Here is a 14975-nt window from a genome sequence, read left to right as displayed (position 1 = left end):
TCCCTTCTCCTAGCGCCTCGGGGCGCTCACGTGCGTCCCGTCTCCTCTGTCCCCGGGACTGGAATCTTTGGCTTGTGGCCTTTCCAGATACTCCACCAGCAAGTGCTTCCCCGGGGGCTGCACTGGCCGACCCTCTGTGCTCTGGCAGGGGTAGGATCTCCCTACGGCCAAGCCCTTGGGTGGGGCGTGCCACGGTGTGATAGCTGCCTTACCAAATTTTGGTTTTTAGAAGCAGAACAAACATGTTCTCTGTAAGTTGGGAAATTAAGAAATAGAAAGCCTGCACATTAAAAAAAAAATCCGACCACATCCCTACCCCCCAGATAGCGAGCGTTGGCATCTTGGACGGATGTGGGTTTTGACGAAAAGGACCAGCTTTGATCTCTGCTGCCCTGAGTGACCATGGGGCAAGGGAGCAGTGAAATACAGTGATTTTGCAGCTCTCCCTGCATGGCCGCCGGACCTGGAGGTCAGCATCCTCAGGGAACACACAGGGATTTGGCAGCTTTGGGTGGGGCTTTGCACCAGCTGGGTCTGGGACACCCCTCTGCCCTGTAGTAGCCGTGGGGACCTGGCTCATGGAAAGCACCCCCAGAGCCCCATGACTCCGTCTCCTTGTAGGGTTTTTGTGCAGCCCTGCACACAGTAGGTGCTCAATTGATGCACGAAGGGATGCAGTACAGTAGGATATCTCAACCTGGGTGCTGACTTCGGGGCCAGATAATTCTGCCCTGGGCGCTGTCCTGTGCATTCAAGGGTGTTGAGCAGCATTTCTGTCTCTGCCCACCCAGAAGATGCCCTCTTCCTCACCCACTGTGACAACCAGACTTGACTGCAGGACACTGCCCACAGTCACCCCTCCAGGACCCCTGTGGTATAGGATAGGACCTCTGAGAGGACTGTCTAGAAGGCAGAGAAGCCCCAGGACAGTCTTCCTTGGAGTCTATGCCCAGTGTGTAGATTTTCTTCATTCAGATGCTGCCACTAAGTACCCTACTGTGTCCTGGGAGCTGTCCTAGGTGCTAGGATTCTGCTGGGAACAAGGCAGGCAGGTGGCCCCCTTTTTGTTTGTCCAGGCATAGCTGGACACCCTGCTCACTCTCCCCGACTTAGCCTTGGGATATGGTGGTAACTTAAGTCCCATTCCTGCCTCAGTCTCCCCCTCTATGAGATGGGGGCCAAGGGTGTTCTGAGTGACGCTCTGAGGAGCCCTGTCACCTCCGGCTGGCTATTTCCTTTCTGGGCCTCAATGCCTTTGTCTGGAGAGTCGTGTTTGTGATAGCACTGGCCTTCCGGGCTGCTGTGGGGATTAGTGAGTTCTTTGGTCAGGCACGAGGCACACAGTAGGTGCTTTGTGACAGTGGGCGGATGATGTGTGCGTAGACTCTGAAGGCCAAGTGTGTAAGCATCTGCCCTTGGGTCATCGCAGCCAGCTGGGCAGGGGATGGGGGTGCTGGTGGAGAGCCCACGGCATCCTCTCTGTGCCTGGCCATGTGGGTGGGGGTCTTGGTGGGAGGGAGCTCAGCTGCCCTCCTCCCCAGGCCTGTAAGGAGCTGGCTCAGTGGAGATCCCTAAGGCGATTAAGTGGGTTCATTTGATCCTGAACGTGAACTTGAGAGCAGGCGGCTTATCTCCTGGAGATGAAAGCCAGGCAGGCGATGAGCCACCTGGCCCAGGCAGGGAGTTTGGGATTTTATCCTCCATTCTTTGCCCAGCTGGGGCGCATGCTGGGGGCTTTCGCCCCACCTGCCTCCAGCCCCCTCAGCTGCATGGTCAGACGGCATGCTTCTGATGCTGGTCTAGTCGTGGTGGGCGCACACTTCAGTAATTCATTGGGACACCTCCAATCTTGTGAGCTAGCAATGATCATCACTTCCCTGTGTGACGGGCAAGCTGCTAAGGCTCAGAGAGGTCAGCTAACTTTCCCAGGGCCACATAGCCTCCTGATAACCACCCCTCCTGCCAACAATATTTGCAGCGTATATGTGGAAAGCCCCCTTTTATTCTTGGGCACTGAAATTCCTCCTTCATACGGTCTTGACTTCACATAGAATTAACAACAACAAGAAAAATCAGTGTCGTGCCCCTGTTGTCGTATAAGGGCAAAGGGAGGGAAGGAGTCAGTGGTTCCCACTCAGGATAAGTAAGTGAGCTCAGAAGGGTTTCCAGACTGGAAATACATGAAAGTGACTTTAAAAAAAAAAAAAAAAAAAAAAAAAAAAAAGCAAGTGTTTGGATTGGTTCTGGAAGGTTCTTTTTTTTAAATGGCTGGGTCATTTGAAAATTGCATGGAGAGGGTGACTTTCATAGCCTGGGCCTTCTTCCCTGGCTGAGTGGCTGTCAAAGGATAGCTGTGATTGTCCCTGTATGTTTCCGGCATGTTCCAGGTGGGGACACGGCCTCCAAGACCTCCTCTGCCCGAACCACAGGAATATGGTGGCAGTGGCAGTGGTCAGATGACCACTTGGTCGCAGGCCCTTTCTGCAGTCAGGGTAATGCTGGCTCACCGCACTGTGCTGGAGGAGTGAGACAGCGGCCTCCGAGACCCGTTCTCCTATCAGTAGTAACGAGACTGCTGACGGCAGACCAGGCCCCCCGCCTGGCTTGGCTGTCTGCAGTAGCCTCCCCTGGGCCCCTGAATCCACTCTCGTCCTGGGGATCTGTCCTCTGTGCTGCAGCCAGAGGGACCCTGTCTGAAGGAGGAGACTGCAGTGCGGCTCTCCAGGCCCTGCCTCCTCCTTGGAGAATAAACCCAGAGGCCCAGGGCCCTGGGCGGCGCCTGCTGCCTTCACCCCTTTCCCCAACCCTGCTTTGGCGCCTGCTGCCCCCAGCCTGGCACACTCTGTCCCTGCTGCCAGTGGTCCTGGCTCAGAGGTGAAGCCCCTCGGTGGATTTATGCCCTGGGTTTTGTTGGCCTTCCCACATCAGAGGTCCCTTCCCAGGCAGTAGGTGCTACGTCCGTCTTGCCTAAGGCAGGGTCCCCGATGCTGGGATGGTGCTAGCACATGGTAGGGCATTGGTGGGTTTGTGTCGATGGCTGGATGGGTTCCTTTGCAGTGAGATGGAGCCTGGCTGGGCCAGGTGTCCATGGGCCCGACCTGGGGGAAGGGGAGGAGGGGGGCTGGACACAGCGGGGGCCTTTTCCCTCAGTGGCTTCCAGCCGGTCTGGAACCGGCCAGACCAGTGCCTGCTGCTTCCTGCCCAGGGAGAGAGGCTCTGAGGGTATGCTAATGGGGTCAGCAGGGTGATGTTGGCCCCAAGGTCATTTGGCAATGTCTGAAGATCCTTCCGGTTGTCCCAAGGTGGGGATGGGGGGCGGGCGTGCTCCAAGGGCCAGAGATGCCGTACACATCCTACCGGGCACAGAGCAGCCCCCACAGGGAAGATTGATCTGGCCCAAAGTGCAGGAACCTGGCATCGGGCCTTAGGAACTCAGCATCTGGGCTGTGCTCCAGGCAGGGGAGGGCAGGGGAAGGCAGGGCGAACCCAGGTCCCCTTTCCGTGCTGGGCCCACATCTCCATGGCCCAGAGTGTGCCCCCCGGGCAGGGTGATGAGGCATCTTGGAGTTCCTTGTCATTTCTGTTCCCAGCATGGGGCGGCTGTCAGGCTGCCTTGGTGACGTATCCCTACACACCTGCAGGGTTCCCACAGCCTGACTGCCATAGCTTCTCTTCTCCCCAGGGCTGCGAGCCAGTGGGAGGTACTGTGAACGTGGCTGCTGCCATGAGAGCTCCCCGCCCCCGAAAGCATCCCTCCCAGTGCCCTTCTTTGCAGACGTGAGGCTGAGGCCCAGCATGGGTGAGGAATTGGCCCTGGGTTGCACAGCACAGTAGGGCCTGGACCAGGGAGGCCTGAGGGAGAGGATGCCAGCTCTGGGGCTCCCATGGTCCCCTCCCTCTGGCTAGCAGCTCCTCCCACTGACCAGATTCCATATCCCCTACTGTCCTTACGGTTATTTATTTTATAATTTGATGAATTCTTAAATCTTTAATGTGTACGTGTATAGATACGTCCCTCGTCATGTGGCATTTCTATATTATTTGTAACATTTATTTTTCTTATTTTAAAACCATATTATTGACTCATTCATACAATGAACACTAGTCAGTGAGAAACGAATGAAAATGCTGGTACATTTGTAATGCAGATGAACCTTGCATAGATGGTGCAGAGTGAGAGCGGACAGACCCAGAGGTCACACGGGGTCTGACTGTGTTGGTAAGAAATGTGCCAAAGAAGCAAACTTGTAGAGACGGGGTGCAGGTGAGTGGTTGCTGAAGCAGGAGGGCGCTGGGCGCATGGCGGGGGTGGGGAGGTGACTGCCTGTGGGTGGGGAGCTCCTTCCCTTTCAGGTCGGGGAGATGTTCTGGAATGAGATGGGGATTGTGGTTACACAGCACTGAATGTCACTGGTGTTGCTGAGTTGTTCCCTTTTCTTTATTTTTAAAGATTTTATTTATTTATTTGAGAGAGAGAGTGTCTCTCTCTCATGATCAAGAACAGTGGGGGAGGGGCAGAGGGAGAAGCAGACTCCCCACGGAGCAGGGAGCCCAGTGGGACTCGACCCCAGGATCCCCAGATCAGGATCGGAGCCGATGGCAGACGCTTCACCGACTGAGCCCCCAGGCGGCCTGAGTTGTTCACTTTATAATGGTTAGTTTTGTGTTGGGTGAATTTCACCACACTAGACTATCAATCTGGGAACTGAAACAGATATGTATTTATTGAGCTCTTACTGTATGCTAGGCACTGAACGCATTTGCTTACCGAGTCTCCAGGTCAGCCCCAGGGGTGAGAGTTTCTGTTTCACAGGCAAGGGGCAGGCGTGGAGATGTTCAGCCCCGTGGCCCGTATCACACAGCCAGAAAGCAGTGGAACTGGGGGATACGACCGCGTCTGGGGCTGGATCCTGATGTCCCCCACGTCTGTGGCCAGGAAGGTGGTAGAACTCTGTGAGGGGGTGGGGCTCTCCGGCTTGCCCGGCCTCCAGCCACAAACACCCCTGAGGGGCTCTCGGGAGCATTGGGTTGGGGGGCGGGTGGGTAGAAACCCGCAGCTCCGGGGTCAGTGTGCGTGAAGTGTTGTCCCCCTTCTTGGGCCCCGAGAGGGACCCCTAGCGCAGTGGTGTTCTTCGTCCCCACCCCCACCCCGGCTTCAGAAGCAGGAACTTTCCAACACAGGGTCGGGTGCTGTGATTCAGCATGGCTCGCTCTGGGGAGCACGGGGGGGGGGGGCGGCTGTTTTCAGTTTCCGCTGAGTTTCTCACTCTGACTCAGTGCTGCCTCTGGCCCCAGTGACCTGGGCTTCCGAACACCTGCTGAGCTGAGCTCTTGCTCATGGGAACCGTCAGAAAGAATCAGGTTTGAGGCCATCCCGTGCTGGTTTCCCTGGGCCCCGATTTTCCCATCTGGGTAGTGGGGCCATAGAAGGATGTGTTTATTGGTGTGTCTCACATCGATCAGTGGGTGTGAGGGGCAGCACAGGTCTGGGTGTGTGTGTGGAGGGATTTGGTACAGAAACAAGGGGTTCAAAGCCAGTGGAGGCTCTCGGGGGAGACCTGCACCCTGTATGCCCCTCCCCCATCCTCTCGGTGGCACACATGGAGGGTGTGTGTGTCAGGGCCTTTCTGTTCCCCAGGACAACCGGCTGCCGAGCCCAGAGGGTGAATGAATGCTGTCCGCTGAAGACTCAGTCTCCCGGCTGGGCCTTGCCCTAGGGTCTGGGACACAAGCCTGTGCTCTGTGCCTCTCATCCTGGCTGGGCTCTGGGGCTGAGGCTCGGTGTCTGAACGGCCTGCCTGACATCCGAGTAGGACTGGGGGCTGAGCTCCGGTCCCTGGGGAGGCCCAGTGGCAACCTGGACCCGAGCCTCTGACCTGAGCTTGAGCGGTGCTGTCCTGGCCTCATCCTTGCTTATAGACGGGGAGCCTGAGGTTTGTGGAAGTGGGGTGAGTTCCTCCGGCTTTTCAGAATGGCACGGCTGGAGTCTGAGCCCCAGCCGGCCTGACTTTCGCCATTCTGGTTATTTTGTATTTGTTGTGTAGCTGAGGAAACAGCCTTAGAGAAGTTCGGCCTCCAGTGTGGAGTCGTCCAGCTAGAACCTGGAGTGAATCTGGGTGTCAGGCCAGGCCCTGGGCTTCAGAGACTCTGGGTCCGGGCTCCCTTGCTGGCCTTACTGTCCCGTCTGTGCAGTGAATACTGCCTCAAGGATTGTCTGGTCCTGGCCGGTGCGCCAGTCCTGGAGGCTGGGGCCGGGGCTGGTGTGCAGCATGCAGGCCAGTGGGAGCGTGCGTGCACAGGGGGGCTGGAACAGGTGTGGGAGGGAGGGACGGATGATAGAGGGGGCAAGTGTGCAAGGACCCTGATCGCTCTCGGGGCCATTCCGCCTGCCCTGCGTTGCTGGATTCCCCGGAATATCCCCTGGGCCTTGGGTGACAAATCTCTTTCACCGTCTCTTGACCTGGGCAATTAATTGCTTCTGGCGATCGACAGCTCCGTGGCAGCTTGGCTCTCTCCGAGGCAGCCCCCAGCTCCTCCCTGCAGCCACTGATGGCCCAGACCCCGCTCCAGGTCGGGGAGAGCCTGGGGCTGGGGGCAGGGAAGGCTCTGTCATGCTTTTCCTCCCAGCCGACCGTCTGCGACGGCCGGAAGCCTGTCTGGGGGAACCCTGCTGCTACCATCTTGGGGTGCTTGCTTTGTGCTCTCAAGGGGGCAGAGACTGAGTTATCTTTACAATGAGGCGGCTACCGAAAGGTATCCAGAGGCTTCTGGAAGTTTCTACCCCATGCAGAGAGCCTGCTGTCTTGTCTCCTGCCCCACAGGGGGTTTCTGGGCTGGGGTAGCCAGCAGAGGTAATGCTGTGTGGTTATAGCAGATGCCTGGGTGCGGAACTCCGCTGGGGGAAGCCTGGGTGAGTTTCTTGCCTCACTGCCTCGTTGTCCCCATCTGCAAAGTGGGGAGGGCCATAGGGTGGTTGAGAGAATAACCAGTTACTAGGCACAGAGTTCCAAGCACTGTGCCTGGCACTGAGAAGCCCTCAGGAGGGGAGCTCCAGGTCCCTGCGGGCTGTCTGTGCCGGGGGTGGACAGACAGGTGGATGGACAGATGGCTTGTCCACGCTGGCTCCTCCACTGGTCTGGAGGGAAGCCCCTGGCCCTCCCAGGCTGGTCTGTGCCGCCTGCTCTGCCTTGGCCCGGGCTTGGCTGGGAGCCAGGCTGCTGAAGCCGTGCGCCTGGGCCCCTGCCTGCCCCCCTTCCCTACAGAAACCGTCGATAGTCCGGCTCCTTCCTGGCATCTGATTTCTCCAGTCGGTTGCTGTCACTGAAGATGGCCCCACACCCCAAGCGAGAAGATGGGCAGGAGGGTTCAGAGAAGTGTGTTTGGGGCCCCGCTGGGGGTGTTGAAGGGTAGAGGATGGGGCGGCTGGGCCTATGCCCAGGTTCCAATCTCCCTTCGCCCCTCGAAGGCTGTGCAATCTCATGGGCCTGCCGAACTTCTCTGGGCCTCAGTTTCTCTATCTTGAAATGAGGTCAGGATCGTGCCTCTCTGGCCGGGCTGTGAAGTTGGCCCGGAGCCCGGCCGCGGGTGCCTGCCGAGGGGGGTGTTCCCGTGAGGGAGACCAGTGTGGTGGTTTGCTGGACGCGGTGCAGGCCTCTCTTGAGAGCCCAGACCGATGGACTTGGGGGTTGGGGGTGTGCACCGGCTGCATCAGGGCTGCTCCTCCCTTCTCTCCCTGACTATGTGCCCCCCTTGAGTGGGGGCTGTGTCCCCTACCATTGGATGGGCTCCATCCCCTTTGGACGGGGCTGTACGCCCCCACCCCCGCCTTTGTCCTACCCAAGGCCCTGTCCACTTCCTCCCACCCATCCTGGCCTGGCTGTGGCCACCACCCTCCTAGTGGGAGGGGGAGAGGTGGGGCGGAGAGGGCCCTGGATGGCCAGCATGTGCCCCCGCCTCCTCCACCCCCCTCCCAGCACTCGCTGGCTGCCGCAGTCCAGTGGGGAATCAGAGACCTGGCGAACTTGCGGTGATTGTCTCTCTGCAGCTTCTAGGAGAGCTGGCCTGGGCAGCACGCCTCAGCTGTCACTTGAGAAGGAAAATAAAATGTCCCAGTGGCTTCTAAATGGAAGGGCGGCGGAGCCTGCCTCCCGCTCCGGCTGTGTGGGCTCCTGGCCACCACAGCGGTGGGGATGGCCCGCCCCCGGCCCCTGTTCACCTGATGTGAAGTGGTGTGCCAGGTGGCCCCGGATGGCTCCCCTAGGTCCTCCTCTGTGCCTCCTCCCACCCCAAAAGGCCTCAGGGCACTGGCCGGCTTCCAGCCTGGTGCCTGGGTCAAACTGTGCCTGAAGTCCACAAAGCCAACCAGCAGGGACCGCTGCCTGAGGTCATGCTTGCCTCTTGGGGGCCAATGCCCTCCTCGCTGATGGGCTCTGTAGAGCTGTCTGGCATGGCTTATGCTGCTGGCTGTTGTGGGGCCACGCAGAGGCTCGTATGGGCATCGCTCACGTCCCTTTCCTCGAAGGGGCAGGCTCCATGGTGATCCCCGGGCTGTGGGTGATTTTGTAGAACTCGCTCGGTGCATGCTAAGGGGGGTTGGAATGGGAAGGCGGGGGCTGCAGATAGAGCGGCTCCCCTCTGAGGGCCGGCACTGAGGGTCCTACCTGGTCCCAGCCCTGCCTATGGCGTTGCCCAGGGCAGGAAGCCATGATGCCTGGGGGCTGGGATGCTGCCAGTGGGTCGTGGTCCCAGTCTGTACCTCTGTCCTGACTATGGAGCACCGTGAGGGTGCCCCGCCCTCTGCCAGGACCATGGAGGGACATGGTAGGCGGCTGTGAGAACCCCTCTTGGAGCCTCAGTCTGTCCTTTGGGGAGCCGGGGGCAGCAGCTCCAGAGAGAGGCTGAAGGAAGGATGAAGTTGGTGCTGCGCTGCCTGGTCCAGAGTCTGAGCAAATGCAGGGGAGGTTGCCCTTGACCGTGACATCCCTGACGCTCAGCCCCAGTGCAGGTCTGGGACCAGGTAAACCAGGGCTCCCGTCCTGACTTCTCCGCTTTCCGACTCAACCTCCCTGGGTCTCCGTTTTCTCATCAGTACAGTGGGGATAATCAAGAACCCATTCGAGGGGTGTTTGGAGTTTAGTAAGTAAAGGCTTGGCCTGGGGCTGCCTTTGAGGAGCTAGTGTTGGCCATGACCGCTATTACTATTCCTTGTTGGCTTTGTTGCTGCTGCCAGATTGGATGTTGCAGGAGTGAGGGCTGCCTGGAGGAAGAGGGCCGTTGGGCTTGTATGCATGGGTGGGATTCTGGTGGGTGTGGGAGGTGCATGGTGGTGGGGGGTTTTGTCTGTTGGGGGAGGGGATTGGTGGAAGAAGCAGGCAGGTCCAGGGCCCCACCCCGCTGTGTGCCTGGCCCTCTCTCAGCCCTACCGGCAGCTGTGCCCCATGGTATTGGCCCTGCTGTGCACGGGCGACTCCTGGTACCCAGACTCTTCTACGCTGAGACTTGCCTTGCTGGTCACTCTGCATCTAGCTTTAAGTAGAGACTTGTGGCCTCAGTGAGGGATGAATCAGGTCTTTTCCTGGAGGACTTAGCGTCTCCTGGGGGTGGCCAGACAGAGCCTTTGGATGGGGTAGCAGTGAGGGCCAGAACATGCCTGGACTGTCCAGAAACGCTTATTTGTTGGCGAGGAGGGGAGAGGGCGTGATGGGGCTGGGCTTTGAGGAATGTGTAGGAGTTCTCTGGAGAGACCACTTGCCATCAGCCCTGCCAGGGCAAGCTGCAGGCACAGACCTATCCACTATGGACCTCAGTCCGCCTCACTGTGAAATGAGCACATGAGGGAGGGATTTGCTGGGGTCCTAGGAAACATCCGGTTCTAGCCCTTGCTCCGTAAGTTTCCAGCTGAGACCCTTGGGACAGGGGACCATTCCATGTGTCATGTCTCCCCTTCCCTGTTTCTCTTGGAGTACTTCTCTGAGGTTCTGAGCAAAAGGACATGCTGAAACTGCCCCTATGCCGTGCTGGCCGCTGTTCAGGGAGCACCAGACTGTATGGGGGTGGGGGGCACTGTCCCCAGCCCTCGGATTATAGATGGGGAGCCAGATGCACAGGGAGACAAGTGGCTTGAGTGGGGCTGGAACCCGAGCTGTCTCTGGCCTGAGGGCACCATGGATGCTCTGTCCACACCTGCTCTTTCCTGCACCTCGAGAAGGGGCCTCCTGGGGCCCTGACTATGGTGTCACCCCTGTGGGGGAGGCTGGGAAGAGGCTGGCTTAGGAGAGAGGATTTGTTTTGTGTGCCTGTAGGTGGGGGCTTGTAGCCCCCCCCAACTCCGGAAGCAGGTGGGGGTGAAGGCCTGGTGTCCTGCCATGGGACCAGCGGTTCCCATGAGGGTCCAGCGGGGTTGGGGGTGCTGGAGCCCAGCCATGGATGCTTGCCTGGCCTTGAGGCCGAGCCTGTAGGTTCTGACTTTAGGAGAGACTCTAGTGCAGGAGGAGACCCGAGACTGGGCCTGGGTGGAGGGTCGCTCCCTCCAGGTAGGCCTCAGGGATTGACCTAGACCTGTCTTCACCAGCCCTGCCTCACACCATTCCTGCTGTTTTGTGTAAAATCACAGTGTGCCTCTCCAGTCCTGCAGCCTTGCCCTGGAGATAAAACCCAGGAGTCCTCTCCCTCTGGCTCTCCACCTCCTGGCCTTTCTGGCTGCTTTCCTGTTTAAGCTGGTTCCCACCTCTGGGGCTTTGCCTTTTGCTGTGCCCTCCTCCTGGAGTGCCCTTCCTGCTTATCTCTCGGCCGAGACCTTCCGCCCTGGTCTCCAGGGTCACCTCCTGGGGAAGCCGTCCCAGCCCCACCCCCATGCCCTTCATTGCAGGTTCTCTCTGGTTTCTGTCGTCCCTGCTCTTAGAAGTGGCCCTGTGCATTCACTGGTGCGCCCGTGAGGGGCTTGGGTGTGGGTGGGCGTGCCCGCATCCCTAGAGTCCTCCTGGCCCGTGTTCACGGCCGCGTCCCTGTGCCGGGGCTTTGTCAAGCTTGTGGACTGGCTGGAGGGTGACGGGTCCTGGTTGAAACAGATCAGCCTCCTTGGGGTTTGAATCCCGCCTAGCTCTGTCCTCGCTGGGCTCTGGGCCTCGGGCTGGTGGCTTCCTGTCTCTGAATGGGGTGGATGGGCATGTGGGGCTGACCTCTGTGGTTGGGGTGATCTGGGCAGGCTTCCCAGAGGAGGAAGAGGTGGTGGTTGGGCTCGTTCTGGGAAGGCAGAGGAGGAGGGCGAGGGTGCATTTGGCAGAGGCCTGGAGGGGCTTGTTGTGGGCTGGGCTGGGCTGGGCTGGGGGGGGGGGTGGGCGAGTCTCTGCCCACGGTACTGGGGTTCAGCGACGTACTCTAGCAAGAGTGGCAGTGGGCGTGGGAGAAGGAGCCCCCGCGGGTCTGCTTTGCCGGGAGACAGATCTGGTCAGCCCTGGAGAGAAGAGGAGGACAGGAAGGGGCTGGAATGGAGCATCGGTGGCCCCGGGCCCGCACAGCGCTGCCCAGGGGGAGCGGAGGAGGAAGGGTGCCCGGCCCCCCCCGCGTGCTCAGTGAGTGAGTCGTGCACGGACGTGTGTGAGCGTGAGGCACCCGTGAGCGCGGACCCGGTGAGAGCTTGTGAGCGGATGAGGCCGTGAGCCAGTGGGCCAGCGGCCGAGGGTGTGCACGGCGGAACTCGTGTGTGAGCGTCGGCACCCGGGCGAGGCGGCTGGCGGCTGGCCGCTGAGGGTGGGGGGTGGAGCATGGCTGGGCCCCCGCGGCCGCTTCTTGGTCTGTTGGGCTTGGGGGTCGGTGCTGCCCCCTCTTGCAGAGGACCCAGGGCTGAGGGAGGTCCCGGGGATGTGCAGCTCTGTCCGGGGAGGTGGCGAGGTGGTGGGAGCTCCAGCAACTGCCTCCCCAGCTGCCCTGCGTCGTGTTCGGGCTCCCATCACCCAGAGGGCATGAACCCGGGTTCACATCGCAACACCTTCACTTTCTGGCTGCGTGACCTTGGGTGCATGACTCTGCTGTCTGAGCCTCAGCTGCCTGGACTAGAAAACAGAGGTCCCCGGGGGTTGTGAGGATTACACAGGTGCACACAGGGCGCAGGGGTCTGTGTTTCTCTTCTCCCTCCCCTACCCAGAGCTGACCAACGATCCCTGTCCCCTGTCCGAGCTGGCCGGCCAGACTCCCTCCCTCCCTGCCCGCCCCGTGGATTCTCCTGGCTGAGCGTCCCGTCCACTTCTCCCACCTCTGCCGGGACCCTCCTGGCTGGTGCTGGAGCCTCCCCTTGCCCCCCCCCCTTCCACCGTCCAGGCTTCCACCATCCACTGCTCAGCTGGAATGCATTTTCCAAGTCCCAGGGGGAGCTTGTACCTTCTGGGCATGCAGATCCCTCCTGAGGGTCTCCGCTCTGCTAGTGAAGCTGCTTCTGCTGTCTGTGGGCGGCCAGGTCTCCCTGGGTTCACAGGTGCCCTCTCTTCCACCTGCGGCTCCGGGTTCCTCCCCACCCCGGCCCTCTGTCCCCTGACCCCCTCTTGCTGGGTGCTCTGTGTCTGGGGGTTGCGGGAGGAGCTGGCTGGAGTTGGGAGAAGGTACACAGAAAATGGGGTCTAACTAAGCCCCCAGCTGTGTGGCCAGGGGAGCCCACTGGGCCCCCTTTACGGGGCAGGGGTAATGCTAGCACAATGCTAGCTCTGGAGGTGAAGTGACTCATCCTGGGGTGCACAGCTAGGAAGGGCAGAGCCCCTGTTTGTACCCAGGGACCCTGGCCGCAGAGCCCGAGCCCTGCTTGGAGCCGTCCCCAGCGCCATGAGAGCGGGCATCCCCGGCTCCGCTTGCCTCGGCGTGGGTGAAGGAGCGGGTCCCGAAGGCCCACTGGATACTTGAGATGTTTGCGACCGAGCCCGCCATGGAGACATCGTGGGGGAGCGGGCCCATTTTCTGGATGGGAAGACTGAGCTCAGAGCTTGCTGGGGGCTTGCCCAAGGTCACAGCTGTTAGTGGGACCAGAGCCAGCTTTCTAGACTCTGCCCAGTGCTCTGCCCACTGTACTGTTTCTTTCCTTTTTTTTTTTTTTTCTGTATAAAAGCTAAAACAGTAACCCCAAAACACATGGGTAGAGATGAATGAATGATTACAAAGTGGACACCATATAGGCACCCCCCATCCCTTGTCTTGGCACCCATGGTGATAGCGTCCTGGCTTTTCATGGGAGTCTCCTTTCCGTTCTCGGGGGACCACCTCTCTGGGCCTCTCTGCCCGTGAAGCTTGAGTTTGGCCTTTCCCAGACTCATGGGAGTCCGCATGCAGCCCCCTGAGCCCGGCATCTGGGCTCGGCACGAGAGCCTGAGGTCCCTCCTGCTGATTGTGTGCATCCCACACGTTGTCACATGGTAGGTGCTGGGGACGAGCAGTGTTCTGGGGTGCACCTGTTGGTGGACGGCTGGATTGTTCTGGGGGTTTTTGTGATTATGAGTAAAGCAGTAACCGACGTTCGTGTAGAGTCTTTGTTTGCGTGGAGCAGTGGGTTCATTTCTCTTGTGGAACGGCCCAGGGGTGGGATTGCTGGGTCCCATGGTCACGAGACACTTGGTTTCTGTCTGTCTTTTTAATCTTAGCCATCCAGGTTGGGGTGCGATGGCCCCTGGAGGCTGTAACTTGCGCTTTCCCAATCATTAGTGAAATCGGCTCTTTTTCATGTGCCCGTGGGCCATTTGTATGTTGACTTTTGTGAAGTGCTATCAGGTCTTCGGTCTGTTTTTCTGTTGCGTTAACTGGGTCTCGTGTTTCTTTGTGGGTGTCCTTTATAGATTCTGAACCCAAGTTTCTACTTGACCGTTTCTGACTTTGGATGGTGATGTTTTTGAATGAGACCAGCAGGTGCTGTCCTCCAGGGGTCCCCTGTGTGTTCATAGGGTCCACTGGGGAGTTCATGGGGGGAGGTTCAGCGACACTGTGATCTGGGCCCCCAGCTCCTCGGTGGCCCTGTTGCTTGTAACCACACGGCCTGGGTTGGAATTCCAGCTCTGTGACTTCCTAGCGGTGGGACTGGTGGCAGGAGACTTGGCTTCTCTGAACCCCAGTGCCCCTCTCTGTCACTGGTGGTTGAGTGTTCATCTTGCCTGGCAGTGGCGGGGAAATGCTTGGCCCCAGGCGTCCAGGGCCCCAGGCACAACCCCGGGCGGAGCATCCCCGCAACCCTGCCACACGCAGCCCTCGCCCTGCTGTGCTTATTAGCTCATGCATGGGGGCTGTTGAGTGTTTTCTAACAAGACTCGTATTTTCCTCCCGCAGGACTCCTGGGCTCTTTGGGGACTCGGTGTTGCTGGAGGCCATTCCGGGTATGTTCATAGCTGTCCTTACTTGCCGTCTGTAGCAGATTCATACTGCTGGGACCTTGGGGGTGGGGGTGGCAGAATTTCTGGGGAAGCCAGATTCCTCCCGCTGGATGGGGTCAGGGGCCCAGTGTGACCTGGTGGGGTGGGATCTGGTGTGCCAGAGGTGCCCAGGGCGGGGAACGGCTTGGGGGACTTGGGGGCCCCTGGGGATGGGATATGATGCCCTAGAGAAGGGGCAGTTCCTGGCAGTGTGGATGTGGGATAGTGGGGTTCGTGGGCACCTTGCTTCTGTGCTCTAAAGGTGGCCTCAGGCGTGGGGAGGGAGGGGCCTGTGGAAAGGCCGTGTGTTAGGGTGGTGGGCATTGGAGGATGTCCTCAGTCTGGACATCTGGATGCCACCGTGGCCGCCATGCCCGTGGGAGACGAGGGGGCCCATGTTCCCAGCTCAGGCATGCTCGGCACGCAGGGCAAGTCACTACTTCTCCCTCTGCCTCCACTTCCTGAGCTGTAAACTGCGGGCATCAGCCGTGTCCCCCCTCCTAGCCTGGCAGTGACGATGAAACGAGCTTAGATAGAACAGAGCCAGGCACGGAGCAGGCTGACGTCACAGCTAGTTCTTTCCCTGTGTGGATCTCA

At 59.5% G+C, this 14975-nt stretch overlaps 1 protein-coding gene across 9 annotated transcripts in view; it reads left to right on the top strand.

Annotated features, from left to right (window-relative positions):
* The window catches only part of NCOR2 (nuclear receptor corepressor 2), a 207698-nt gene that overhangs the window by 15126 nt on the left and 177597 nt on the right, over positions 1 to 14975 (top strand). For all 9 annotated transcript variants that reach the window (XM_044243522.1, XM_044243527.1, XM_044243526.1 and 6 more), the window contains exon 2: positions 14296 to 14342. The gene's annotated coding sequence lies outside the window, so the exon portion shown is untranslated. The remainder of the gene's footprint in view (positions 1 to 14295; positions 14343 to 14975) is intronic.

Source organism: Neovison vison, chromosome 3, assembly GCF_020171115.1.
Source record: "Neovison vison isolate M4711 chromosome 3, ASM_NN_V1, whole genome shotgun sequence".
NCBI classification, from domain to species: Eukaryota; Metazoa; Chordata; class Mammalia; order Carnivora; family Mustelidae; genus Neogale; species Neogale vison.
This window is presented reverse-complemented; position numbering and strand designations above follow the sequence as displayed.